General features: G+C 36.4%; 1 long non-coding RNA gene across 1 annotated transcript in view; it reads right to left on the reverse strand.

Moving 5' to 3' along the window:
• Positions 1-3,500: 3,500 nt before the first annotated feature.
• LOC125617120 overlaps positions 3,501-13,250 on the reverse strand; it is a 20,108-nt gene continuing 10,358 nt past the window's right edge. Inside the window, exon 3 of the long non-coding RNA XR_007347993.1 lies at positions 3,501-4,037. This is a non-coding gene — a long non-coding RNA (uncharacterized LOC125617120). The remainder of the gene's footprint in view (positions 4,038-13,250) is intronic.

The following is a 13,250-nucleotide window of genomic DNA, read 5'->3' on the forward strand; positions in this document are numbered from 1 at the left end:
GTAAATACATAACAATTATTAATTTTGATTAAAAATAAATTTATCAAATATAAAATACACATAAACATTTCTGTTTGATAAAATCCATGGGCATATACTGGATACTTCTGAGTTTGTATAAATAGATAAGCAAATCTGGTGCAACTGAAAATTCTTTTCTGCTATTTTGCATTTATAAATAATCAGAATTTTGATTTCCAATGCCCAGAAATTTTACAATAATCCTGAATGGGATTTGGGGTTAATTATAAATTTTTTCATAAATATCTGAAAAAATATATGTCTTTAGACCCTTATATTTTCTACTCAGTCCTATTCACTCATTCAGTAGGTATTTGTTGGAGTAACTAACACCACGTTAAAAAGATGTTAAGGGGCTGGGGATGTGGCTCAAGCGGTAGCACACTTGCCTGGCATGTGCGCCGGGGCGCTGGGTTGGATCCTCAACACCACATAAACATAAAAAATAAAGACATTGTGTCCACCTAAAACTAGAAAAAAAATAAATTTTTTTTAAAAAAAGATGTTAAAAACCATGTTAAAAAGTAATTTATTCTTTCTTGAATCTGATAGTTAAGTTGATCTATTTGAGAAGGATACATTATGGACAAAAAAGCTCAGATTCTAACATTAATGACATTTACATGTGAATTTAACCATTAAAATGTACTTTTGCATATACTACATAATTAAGGAAGCTCTTTTCCATCATGATATTTTTTTTGCCTTTTCACAAGTATTATATTTGGACTGTAAATTTCAAGGTTTCAATATTAGGATAAAAGCATAGATGTTAGATTACTGTGGTACAGAGGTAGATCAGGAATTCCCACCCTCTTTGCCCCTTGGGAGGAAATAGACCTCACCAAGGAGGCTGCACAACATTGCCAAAGCAGGAGGTGAGAAGACCTGCAGCCAAGGGGTACCACTGTTGCTGAATTTGCACAAAGCAAACTTGGCTTTGCCTCAGGAAATTTTTTCAATATGAAAGCATTTAGAGGTCCTTTATGCCATGTATATTTTTAAAAAACTTAGAAGAATCTTAGATAAAGATCTAAATATAAAGTTGGAAAACATTTTGTGACCAATTTTGTCTTATTTTTTGTTACTTTGTTGTTTATGTTCTAAAAGCAGGTGTACTGTACCTTAAATGTGCACTAGTCCTGTCTTTCCTGTCTCAGATATTGTTGAAAAGTATACAAATATTTTCAAACATATTTCTATTTCTATTTTGGGCATGTCTCAAACATATTGCCTGAGGAGAGTTTGTCTAACAGTAGTAATAAGATGCATCTCTGGAGAACTAAAATATGTCACTTGCTAAAATGAATACTTTACACAGCTAAAGGCAAATTAACTTCATTTCCTTCCTATCTTTCCAGTGTACAAGATTACAGCTAATCTCTGATAGAGTTATAGGGGCACAATACCAGGATATGGGCTCATAATATATTTTACAGTTTTTATTTATATAGATAAGCAACTTGGACACTGTTCTAAACGTCCATGTGCACTCTGCTTGTTCCTAATGACTCTGTTATTTCAGAGTGAAGCAGTCAGGCTTAGAAATTCCATCTGTTTCAATAACACACTGCCATCTTCCCTACAAAATGAGTGTGCCCTAGGATTGGTTTTTCTGGCTAGTCATTTGTTCCCAGGCAAAAACACTTGGCAAAAGTTAGAGAAGGTGTTGTTTTCAATAGAGAGAAAAATAAAGGTTGAGTATCTCACTGCCTCTCACATAGTATTACAAATGGTGTTAAAAGGCTTGCAGTTGATGGGCCTTGAAGAGCTGCAAAATGTGAAACGACTAACTCAGAAGATGAGAATCCACTCTGAGACTCCAGGCAGCACTGCTAATGAAAAGGACATTGTGATGGCTGTGAGAATCCTGATGCTCTTTCCTTGAATCTGACAGTCAAGTTTGTGTGTGTGTGTCCTTGCATCAATTTCATTCCACAAACCAGTGCAGTCTCCATAATTTACAAATTCAGTATAAAATCTAAATTCAAGACTCCGTGTACATAAGATTTAAGATGGTAGTGGCAGAGAGTATTGAACTGTGCATAAGACCCTTCAGACAAGAGCTCCGTGCAACTGCAAAGGTTTCACACCCATGAAGCCAGTGCTTCTATATGTGACCATGTATGCTCTTTATTCATAAAATCAGAATGATTTCAGTTACCTCACCCAAGGTATGTCATTCTTCTGAGTCTTAAATTGGATGTGTACAAAGAACAATACTAACATAAAGAGTTGGCATGGTTTAATGTTCAGTTTACCTGGGTAGCCCCCCCAAAACATTTTTTTTCCTCACTTTTATGGGCTAGGATATTTCTCATACTTTCTTCCAGATCTCAGTCTCAAGAAAGTTAATTTTTAAAAAGTAATAATTACTATACATTCTCTAACTCAACTGCATTAAGAAAGTATAGATAGATTGATGTGTGTGTATGTAGAGCCAAAGATCAAAAGACAAGTGTAAGCTAGAGAAAGAGATATATTTGCGAGATTGTCTAAAAGCCCAAGAAGCGGAGTTATGTGAGACCATTAAGGAGTAGATAAGTGACTGACTGACAGCCAGGCTGGTGAACAACTTTTTTCAAAGCATTCAGGGTGACTAATGGTAAGCAAATAGGGAAATGGGAGAGAAACACAGTAAACACCAGGATAATCTTTAAGTTTCTTTTTTTTTTTTGATACTGGGGATTAAACTCAAGGACATTGAACCACTGAGAGCCCCATTTCATATTTTATTTAGAGACAGGGTCTCACTGAATTGCTTAGCATCTTGCCATTGCTGAGGATGGCTTTGAACTCATGATCCTCCTGCCTCAGCCTCCCGAGCCACTGGGATTACAGGCATGGGCCACCGCACCCAACTAATTTTTCTATTTCATGTATTACCATTCTGAAACAATGCCATATCCCTTTTGTTCAGTAAAAGATAAAAGGGGGTTGGGCAGGGAATCAGATTGTGCCTACAAGAAACTGAGTGTGATTTGTCTTTCCTTTACACGTCCTTTATGGTACATTTCTTTTTTTTCTCCTACTTTGGTGTCATTAATAATCTAAGAACTAGGAGAGTATTATAGTCTTTGAAGCATGGATTAAAACAAAAAGAAAGCTTTTAAAAATATATCCAGTTTTAGATATTTCCTTTAGAAATAACCAATTTTTTTGTTATCTTCTTCCCGTCCTCAACACATCTCAAAAAGTTCATTCCAATTTACTTCCTTGCAGTCTCTTCACTATTTACTGGGGCCACCAACCTTCCTCCAGAGTAGGCTTTCTAGTACCTGCTCAAAGTAGCTCCAAGATTCAAGCTACTTCATTTACCTCCAGCAAATTACTTTTTTTAATAAATAAATTTTTATTAATTATGATTATATTATTTTTATTCCTTAATAATACACAGGCATATGTTAACCATAAAATGAAATGACCTTATATGTAACTTTAAATGCAAATGCTCTTTTTTTGTATTTTTTTAAGTCCTTGCATTTACATATTTATTTTTTTTCTCTTATTATTATTATTATTATTGCATTACAATTCTTAATACACCTTTATACCACAATTTATCATATCTCTGATTGTATATAAGGTACGTTGACAGCAAATTACTTTTAAGGCTCTTGGCACTCAGGCTCATTTCACCTTTTCATCGTGTTTCATGATTCTCACTCGATTGCTTCTCATTCCAGTCCCACTGCCATGGCATAATGACAGAGCATAGGATGTGCACAGTCATCTCCATCCGGGAAACCACCTTTCCTTTAAAGTTGGCACGACTGTTCTCTCCTCTGTCGTTTTGTCCTTGCTGAGTTTCAGAAGGAAAGTCATTCCTGGGGTTTTTGTTAAGAGTGACCCTAACATGATAGGTTATTATTCAGCTTTGCTGTGAGAACAACCCAGCCAAGAACTCCTATTTCAAGAGGGCTGTGACTTGTCAACAGCTCTGCCCCATGTAGCCATCTGCTGTGGATCTCCTTCCCTTGTCGTATTCCTCCAGATTTCAGATACTGGTATTTCCACTAAGAGATTTAAAAGGGGTTCAGTGATAGAAAATTAGAGTCAGGTTACTTTATAATGGAGGTAGTCAGTGACGATTTTCCAGCCCAGCATCTGAAGGACAAGGAGGGTCCTTCTTTCTGAACATGAAGCAACAAGCATTTTGAGTAGTAACAATAAGGGCTGATCACCCCAGAATGCATGGCTGGACAGAGTGAGGACAATGACAGATGCAGAAGCAGGACAGGTAATCAAGGACTCTTCTTTTTAAAACCAAAAGAAAGATTTTGGATGGTACACTTATTGTGTTCGGAAGTCATTGTATAATTTTAAGCAGGTGTGATGAGGTGTTTTTAAAAGATCCCTGATAAGTGACAGAGGGCCAAGAGATAGAAGACCCTGGAAAAACAGGAAGAAAGTTGTTGGGAATCTGTGACAGGAGGTGATCATGGATTATTGTTAGGTGGTGGTAATAGATTTAGGGGACATAAGGATATGTGGCCCCTTAGTAGGGCAGGGACACTTCATTCTCATGGCAGAGGGGATGGCTGTATGCTGGTGATGGTCGGATAAGGGAAAGCCCTCATCATCGACTTCTCTATCTTCCCCACGACCCCTTGAAGTATGCAACAAAGTCAAAATGGACTGTTGGTTGGAGGGAGGGCATCCTGTAGGAATTTCAAAGACACACTAAAGGCTATAAAATAGTTATTTGAGGAATTTGGAGAAAAATAGTTTGGGGAAGTAGAGCTGTATTATGAATTATCAGGCAGCGTTGAGGACTCATCTGAGACACGTCATCAAGAATTTTTAGTGAGACCAGTCAGCTTGGTTTTGTGCTTTTCATTCATCAGTATCCATTTTTCAAGAAGTGATAGTTAAATTTAACTATAGTTGAAGTTTTTTTTTTTTTTCAGGCTAGGATAACACAAAGTGAAAAAAGTAAGAGAACCAGAAATATTGTCAAAGCAGAATATTTAATTCTATTTTTCCACAATAGCTTTATTTTATTAATTTACTTATCTATTTATTTATTTATTTTATGTGATGCTGAGGATCGAAATCAGTGCCTTGAACATGCTAGGTGAGAGCACCACCACTGAGTCACAACCCCAGCCCACATATGTAACTCTTTTTCACAGAATCTAAGAAAAGACAGAGGGGATTTAACAAGGGTGAGCAGTCGTGAGGAAACGATAGGATCAATGGACTACAGGGCTCAATGGGATTTTTAGAAGTTGAAGAAATGTTAGACAAATGAGCATGAAGGCCAGGAGGTGTGGTCATAGAATAGAAAGTATTAAACTGAGATTTTTCTCCAAGTGGTGAAGTCATGAGTGATCCCTAAGTTTTAAGGACTAGATGGCAGATGTGGGTGTAAAAAAATCTATTTTGGGTGATGAAGAAGTTAGGACTGGAGAGAAATAAGTACTGAAATTTGGAAATCACCTATAGTAGTACAAAAGGAGATAATAAATCCGGAACTAAAACAATCTGTCAATGAAGACGAGTAACCAGAGTGTCAGAAGGTGAAAGTGACCACGGAGAGTAGCAGATGGGAAGTCTGATGGCCTGGGCTAAGGGTTTGGAAGCAGGAGAAGGAAAAGAATATTGGTTCTCTTCCAGACCTTGAGGCACATGAAGGTTAAGAGAATAAACAATCTCTTCTCAAGGAACTACATGGATATTGTGACATGGAGGGAAGGTTTAAAGAATTCCAGATCAGTTGCTGATTATAGATGATGGGTTCAAAACACATAGTAGAATGGTTTGGGAGGAAAGAAATCTATGGAAAACTGCTTCAGAGAAGTCAAATCATAGAAAATCTTGGCAACATGTTCAAAGTGCTAATGATTTTGAAGAATGAATACTTTTGAAAATTTTGGTCCTAAAGGTCTTGGGTGTTTGACAGTAAATAAAGTAAATGGGATTCATGGAATTAGAGGAGGCAGAGCTATGTTTCTAGCATTCTCAGTCCATAGCTTTTGAGAACTGACACTCATTTGATTTCTTTTCACCATTTTGGATAACTCATCTGTTTCTCCAGCATTCAATTATATGTCTAATTGCTTCCTAATGTGAAACTCAGGACACCACTTGAGATGTGTTATAGGTCTTTCTGCATATTTTTGAAGAAGAGTTTCTTTTAATTGAGGTTTTTTTTTAACTTTCTAATTAATGTACCTAACCTTCATATATGCCCCAAAAGTATAATTCAGACTAACTGAATATATCATCCTTTGTATCATCAACCTGTGCTTCGCTGTATCTTCCATAGTATTGGAACACAGAGACTCATTTCAGAGTCAAGCAGCTGAATTAAGCTAAACAGCTGGGTCTATTAAACATGTGCTGTTGCATTTCAATAACTATCATTTTCTAAAACACAGTGTTTTCATGAATTGCTTATGATTTCAATCTTCGTTTTTGAAGTTTTTTTTTTAATTTTGAAATAATTTAAACGTAGAAAAATGTAAAGGTATACAAAAGACACATGTGTGGTTCCTCCCTCAAATTTACTATTTATTAATATTTTGTCTTATTTGTTTCAAATATCTCTTTTTAATAAGATGTTAATAGATGAAACTGTCTTCCCAATTCTTTTAAAAAATCCCTTCCACCATTATTTGTGGAAACTTTTCCAGCAGTTTATTTCTAAAACAAAATTCGAAACAATGTGATTTATACATTTCAGTGGTTTATACTGTGTTTTAATGTAGGCAATTTTATGTTATTTCATACTGTATTTGAGATTTATTCATGGTTGGATATATTGTGTGCTGCATTCTCCTAATTTCTATGCAGGTAATATTGTAGGTCTGAATAAACTGGAATTTGGTTTTCTATTCCCATAATGATGGAGATTTGTCTGCTTCTACTTTTTTTTTCCCTTTGCCCTTAAAGTTAGTTCTTAGTGACTGTTCTTGACCTCTCTCTTTAAGACTCACTGATACCATCCGTTCAAACTTACTTGCTAATGACAGCGACCTCAGCCTCCTCTGTAATGGGGGTTTTTTCTATACTCCATGGTAAATCTTTTTGTTTGTTTCTTTTTTTTTCTCTAAGGTTAGTTCTAATGCGCAGAAAACGTATGCATGTTACGCCACACATTCTTCTACTGCAAGTTCTACAAATGGAAAGAAAATTTAGGGGGTTATTTTGGGAAGTGATGACTGGAAAGAACTTCTTAGAATTTCAAAATAATCAGCTATGTAGAAAACTGATGACATTGATTATCTAAAAAATAAGGATTTGGGGCTGGGGATGTGGCTCAAGCGGTAACGCACTCGCCTGGCATGCGCGGGGCGCTGGGTTCGATCCTCAGCACCACATAAAGATGTTGTGTCCACTGAAAAATAAATATTAAAAAAAATCTCTCTCTCTCTCCTCTCTCTCTTCTCTCTCTTCTCTCTAATAAATAAATAAATAAATAAAGATTCCTAATTCAACTAAGGACACCTGGAACAGTAGATAACTAATAATATAAGAGAAACCATTTTTGATGTTCAAATGTTACTAGGAAATTCTGTATGGAAGCAGGACGACCAACGCAAATGTATGGAGACATTTAAAAAGATATAAATTGTCTGATTACAGGTGAAAGAAACAAAAACTAACAAGCATGAGAAGAGACCCTCAAAATCAATATCAACCATATAAATGCAAATTTAAACTAAAATAGGATCATTTTACCCCTATTAGACTGATTAATAGTAGAGTGCTGGATAATAGTAATAGTAGGGGTATAGTTGTCTCCATTCTCTGTTGGTGGATTAGAGACTGAAGCAGGGTTCTGGCGAATAGAGCTGAACTACTTAGGCAGACTGAGCATGAGCATAATAATCCTTGACAGAGTGATTATGTTTCTTTTTTTTTTAAACACATCCTGTGCTGATTCATTTCAAGCGTAAAGATGACTGGATTAAGGGGTACTCGGATAACTGGCAAAGCATGGTTTATTGATATGTAGTGAAGGTGTTTTTCCTGAAGACTTTGGCATTCGATTCAGTGAACCGAGTAAGTAAGATCTGCCCTGACTCAGTGTAGGCGGGCACTATCCTATTGACTGAGGATAAGGACAGCACAAAAAGACACAGGGAACGTGAATTCCCCACCCCTCTTTCTCTCTCAGAGCTGGTACCCCTTTCTTCTCCTAGCCTTGGACATCAGAACTCCAAGTTATCTGGAATTTGGATTCGAGGACATAGGCTAATGCACTCACTAATGGTCTTGCTGGTTCTCAGGCCTTTGGCCTCAGACTAAGAGTTACACAATCCGTTTCCCTGATTCTGAAGTTTCCAACCTGAATTGAACCATACTACTGACACCTGGTTCTCTAGCTTATTGTGGAACTTTTTAGCTTCCATAGGTACATGAGTCAATTCCCCTAATGAATTCCCTTTTTTTTATTTTTGCAGGGGGTGGGGGGAATTACTCAGGGATTGAACTCAGGAACTCAACCAGTAAACCATATCCCCAGCCTGATTTTGTATTTTGTATTTAGAGACTGGGTCTCACTGAATTGCTTAGCACCTCATTATTTCTGAGGTCAGCTCTGAACTCACAATTCTCCTGCCTCAGCCTCCCTCCCAAACTTCTGGGATTACAGGAGGGCATCACAGGGCCTGGCAAAATTCCCTCTTACATCTACATCATGGACGTAATCTATTGGTTCTGTTTTTCTGGATAGCCCTGTAATACATATAAATTCTCAACAGGTTCATAAAGGAACATACACAGAAATCTTTTTCATGGCTTTTTAGTACAGATGGTGTGAAGAGCACAGGGTGGAGATCTGAGGTAATCCTGTTGCCATTAATTCAAAGACTAGATAGAGAAGTCATAGTTAATATCCCATGTACAGTATTACACAGCAGTTAAAAGGGATTAGATGTAAATGTAATATAACAAATGCACATTAACATCAAAAAGCTTGACAAAAATCAAGTACACAGTTGTATAGCATATAATGGTATTTAAAACACTTTTAAGAATGAAAACAAAGAAAAAAGATTGATATGAAACATGATTGCCAATGGGATAGAGTAAGAATGGGTCAAATAAGGGAATTACAGACCATAAACAAAGAGGTAAATCATTGTAAAGACCAATGATAAAAACAGTACCATAAACTTGGTAGTATAATTTACTCAACCATCTGTAGTGACGATTTCTAAAACTGGAAAACAATAAAATAAATATTCTGTTCTACCCCTCTGAAATGAAAATGAGAAGTTTAATCTTCCATATATTATCACACAAGAATCCATCTTCTCTTCTTCTGACTCCACAATTGCTTCAACTCCCACTCTTACTCCTATGGCATGTTTTCTACACTCCACTATTCTGGGAAGTGCTTTGCTCACACAATTTTTCAGCGTCTTCATTTTGGTTTCTCAAATAACTGTCTATCTAACTTCCAGAGATAGTAGGACCAGCAGTAATCTTCTCTAGGGACACTTTACATTTATTGAAGCAAGATTTCTTGCTTTCATATCATACCAGTCAACCTTTTTTTGTGGTGTTTATTTTCTTTCACACCACTCATTTTCTATATTCTGACATCTTCAATGCAAACTATTTCTTCATCATCTTTCTTTCTTTCTTTTTTTCTTTTTTGGTACTGGGACTGAACTCGGGGGCACTTGACCACTGAGCCACATCCCCAGCTCTATTTTGTATTTTATTTAGAGACACGGTCTCACTGAGTTGCTTAGCACCTCGCCATTGCTGAGACTGGGTTTGAACTTGAGATCCTCCTGCCTCAGCTTCTCAAGCCATTGGGATTATAAGTGTGCACCATGGCACCTGGCCCACTACCTGGTTTTCTATACTTTCCTTTTTCTATTCTTATGCTAGATTCTGTGGCAGGTTAGGGGTTAGAAATGACCAAGGTGCAATCTTTGCCCTGAATAGTATTGCAGAGAGCATTTCTTTTGCAGAAATGCAAGAATGAGATTCATTTGGCCTTAATTGCCTAATTTAGTTTCTTGTGTTTACTAAGGAGTTACAGCAGTATCATCTCTCACCCCTGCTGCTATTTTTAGTCATTCATTATTCTTTTTGAAATCTCTGTGAAATCAATAGACCTCTCTGAAGGGCCATTCTTCTTGATATGAAAACAAATGCATCCCTACTCCTCTTGAAAATGTTAAGATTTATCTCTAGAATGTTTTCTGCCAATAGCATTTTAATGTGTTAGAGAGGTCTTCTAACTAAAAAACTATTATATTTTTTATTCCATATTTTTTTAATTAAGGAAAGCAAATCCATAAAGACCTAGGGAGAAAGAAGAAGATAATTTGTAGTTTTGCGAATTGCTTAATTCAGGACCAGAGTCACAGACGCAGGGACAGGAAATACTTTAGATAGAGTAGTCAGATACTATGAGCAGTGTAGCAATTCTTTATTTTTATTTATTTATCTTTTTTACATAATTAACCATAGTTTGTACAAAATTTTTTCACCTGAAGCCAATTTGTGTACATGTATTGCCAAGCATTAAAAAATAAATAAAAATTAAAAGTTTTCAAGGTAAATAAATATGCCTAGAAATGAATAGACATACTTGGACTGCTTCAGCTTCTATACAATTTCTCTGAACTTACCTGCATGGAACTTTACCTTCTTTACACCCTTCCCCAAGGAAACAGTGCCTCTCTTTACATTAGAGATGAACTTTAGACAGCATTTCCCTGAATAATAATCTCTCTTGACACCATAGGATTTTTCCCACCTACAACTTCCTACTTCTTGTTTACCTACAAACCTTTCTCCATTAACTGGTTTTTCCTCTGACTATAACAAACCTCAAAATTGTTCTTTCAAATGCAGAAAAACGATAACCTTTGAATCTGCATCCTGCATCCCTGTGTAGCCACTGTCCTTTCTCTCCTCCTTTTGCCAGACAAACCTACACTTTGTACTTTTAGTGAACTCTTCCATGATCATTACAGTGCCAATCATTCTGTGGCAACCATGGTGCTGAAACTAATGTTTTCAATGCATTAATGAACGCTTGATGATAGTAATGATCAATTTTTCTCTCGTAAACTTTCCTTTGTTCTTTGAGTTCAATGGCACAGCTTTTTTCCCAGTTTCTTTCTCGACTCTTCCCTCTAAGTCTCTGTCCCTACATTCTCTTTCTCTGCTGACTCTTGGTTTCCCTTAGAAATACTTTCTGTTCTTTTAAGTTCCTATTCTTTTTCTTCAACTTAACAGTTTTGGTTAGGATCAATGTTTAAAGGTCTCCTAAGTCTGAAAATATAGCACTGATAGTTCTCTGAGCTCTATACACATACTTTAGCTTCCTATTGGATATTTCTGACTACTCCAAAAGCCTGTACTTTTCTGAATGTTGCAATTATCAACCTCTCATATCTTTTTTAAACCTCATTTTCTACCATGTTTCTCAGATGAATTATTGGCAACATCTGGTGATCCAAACCCAAAGCCTAGAAACCATCTTTCATTATTTACTCTTCCTTTTTTGTCCCCTATCTAAATATTTATTAATTTGTGTTGATTTGATTTCCCTAATTTATCTTTAATGCATTCAATTGCCTTCATTTTCAATGCCATGGATCTAGTTCACAATTTCTTATTTTCTTGAAATTTGTCAACAATTCCAGTGCTATTTATTTAAGATACTGAAATGTTGTGTTTAAGTTTCTTTTTCTTTTCATTTTTTTTAAGACATAGACATAGGTTTATTTTGGAAGGTAGACACATGTTCAAGGGAGAATGCAGGCTATATAGAGAATGAGAAGCAGACCTAATTTCTGCTGAAGATCCAATATTTATAAATGAGGTATATCAAGGGCAGCACTGGAGATGGACCCAGGATGGAGCTGCACAATTTTGTTCCAGTTTTCTCTGCACTTGTGTATATCCTTCACTTTACAAGGTCATGGGCCAAGGGAATATTATTTAAGTATGCTTTCTACATCTCAAAGGCTTGTGAGTATTTCCTTTAAGATTCAGTGTCTCTTTCTCTTTATCCTAAATCCCCCCTGCCCACTTTGATCCTTTAATTTTAAGGGCTGGTGACCAGTGAAGATATGTTTTCTATGGCTGCTTTATTCTGGCAAGGGGATATGACTCTGCCTAGTGAAGAATCAAAAGTCTCATCCTGACTTTATAAAGGAGATAGACACTGGTCTCAGTTGCAGGGATAGGTTGATATTCTTGTGTTGTGAACCTTTTGATATGGAATTTTGTAATCTGGAAGACACAAACTTTCTTAGATTAAAAAGACCTGAATTGAACAGGAGGAGCAGAAATATTACCAGAGATCCTAACAGTGGAAACATCCAAGTGAGGTTACATAAGTAAGCATTAATAGTTATATTTGCCTACACATCTCAGGATTTGGATTTTTTTTTCAGATCAAAAAAATTAACTTAGGGCAAATGTCATTTTAGCAGAGTCTCTCCTTAGGGTCACTAGGAGAGCTTGTTGGAAGCCTCTTGGCTCTTTTGGTCTTCCTCTACCATTTGTGCCATCTTCCAGAATAGGTCATCATCTTGATGACCACTTGTGGCTTCCAATGGAAGCATCAGGGACATTTCCCTCCTCAATGAATGTGCACTGGTTGGCTTCCTGTTCTCTAAGGTCTTCATAATCCCCTTGATTGGGAGGTCAAGTAACACCTGGAGTGGCAGGACACTTAGAACAGTTCTGTCATGTCCCTGTGGATTATATGGAATTCCTGTTATGTGAGTAATGCCAAATGATGAGCAAAATTGTTTAAAACAGTTAGAGGTATAGCCAGGACCATTATCTGTTTTTAACTGTTTTGGAACGCCCACAGTGACAAAATTTTGTAAGCAATGAGCTATAATATCTTTAGGTTTTTCTCCGGCATGAAGGGAGCCCATCAAAAATCCGGAAGAAGTATCAACTGTAACATGAAATATTTTAATTTTCCAAATTCTGGCAAGTGTGTGACATCCATCTGCCAAATATGGTTAGGTATCAATCCTCTAGGATTGACTCCAAGATTAACTTGTGGTAAAAAGGTCAAACAATTTTGACATTGTTTTATTATATGTCTGGCTTGTTCCTTAGTTATTTTAAAATGCTTTTGTAAAGTATTAGCATTGACATGGAACCTTTTATGAAAATTTGTAGCTTCTTCTAGTGTAGAGAAAATATGTATGTCATGTATAGTTTTATCTGCTAAATCATTGCCCAAACTAAGGGCTCCAGGCAATCCTGTATGTGCCCTGATATGT

This window comes from Marmota marmota, unplaced genomic scaffold, assembly GCF_001458135.2.
Source record: "Marmota marmota marmota unplaced genomic scaffold, marMar, whole genome shotgun sequence".
NCBI classification, from domain to species: Eukaryota; Metazoa; Chordata; class Mammalia; order Rodentia; family Sciuridae; genus Marmota; species Marmota marmota.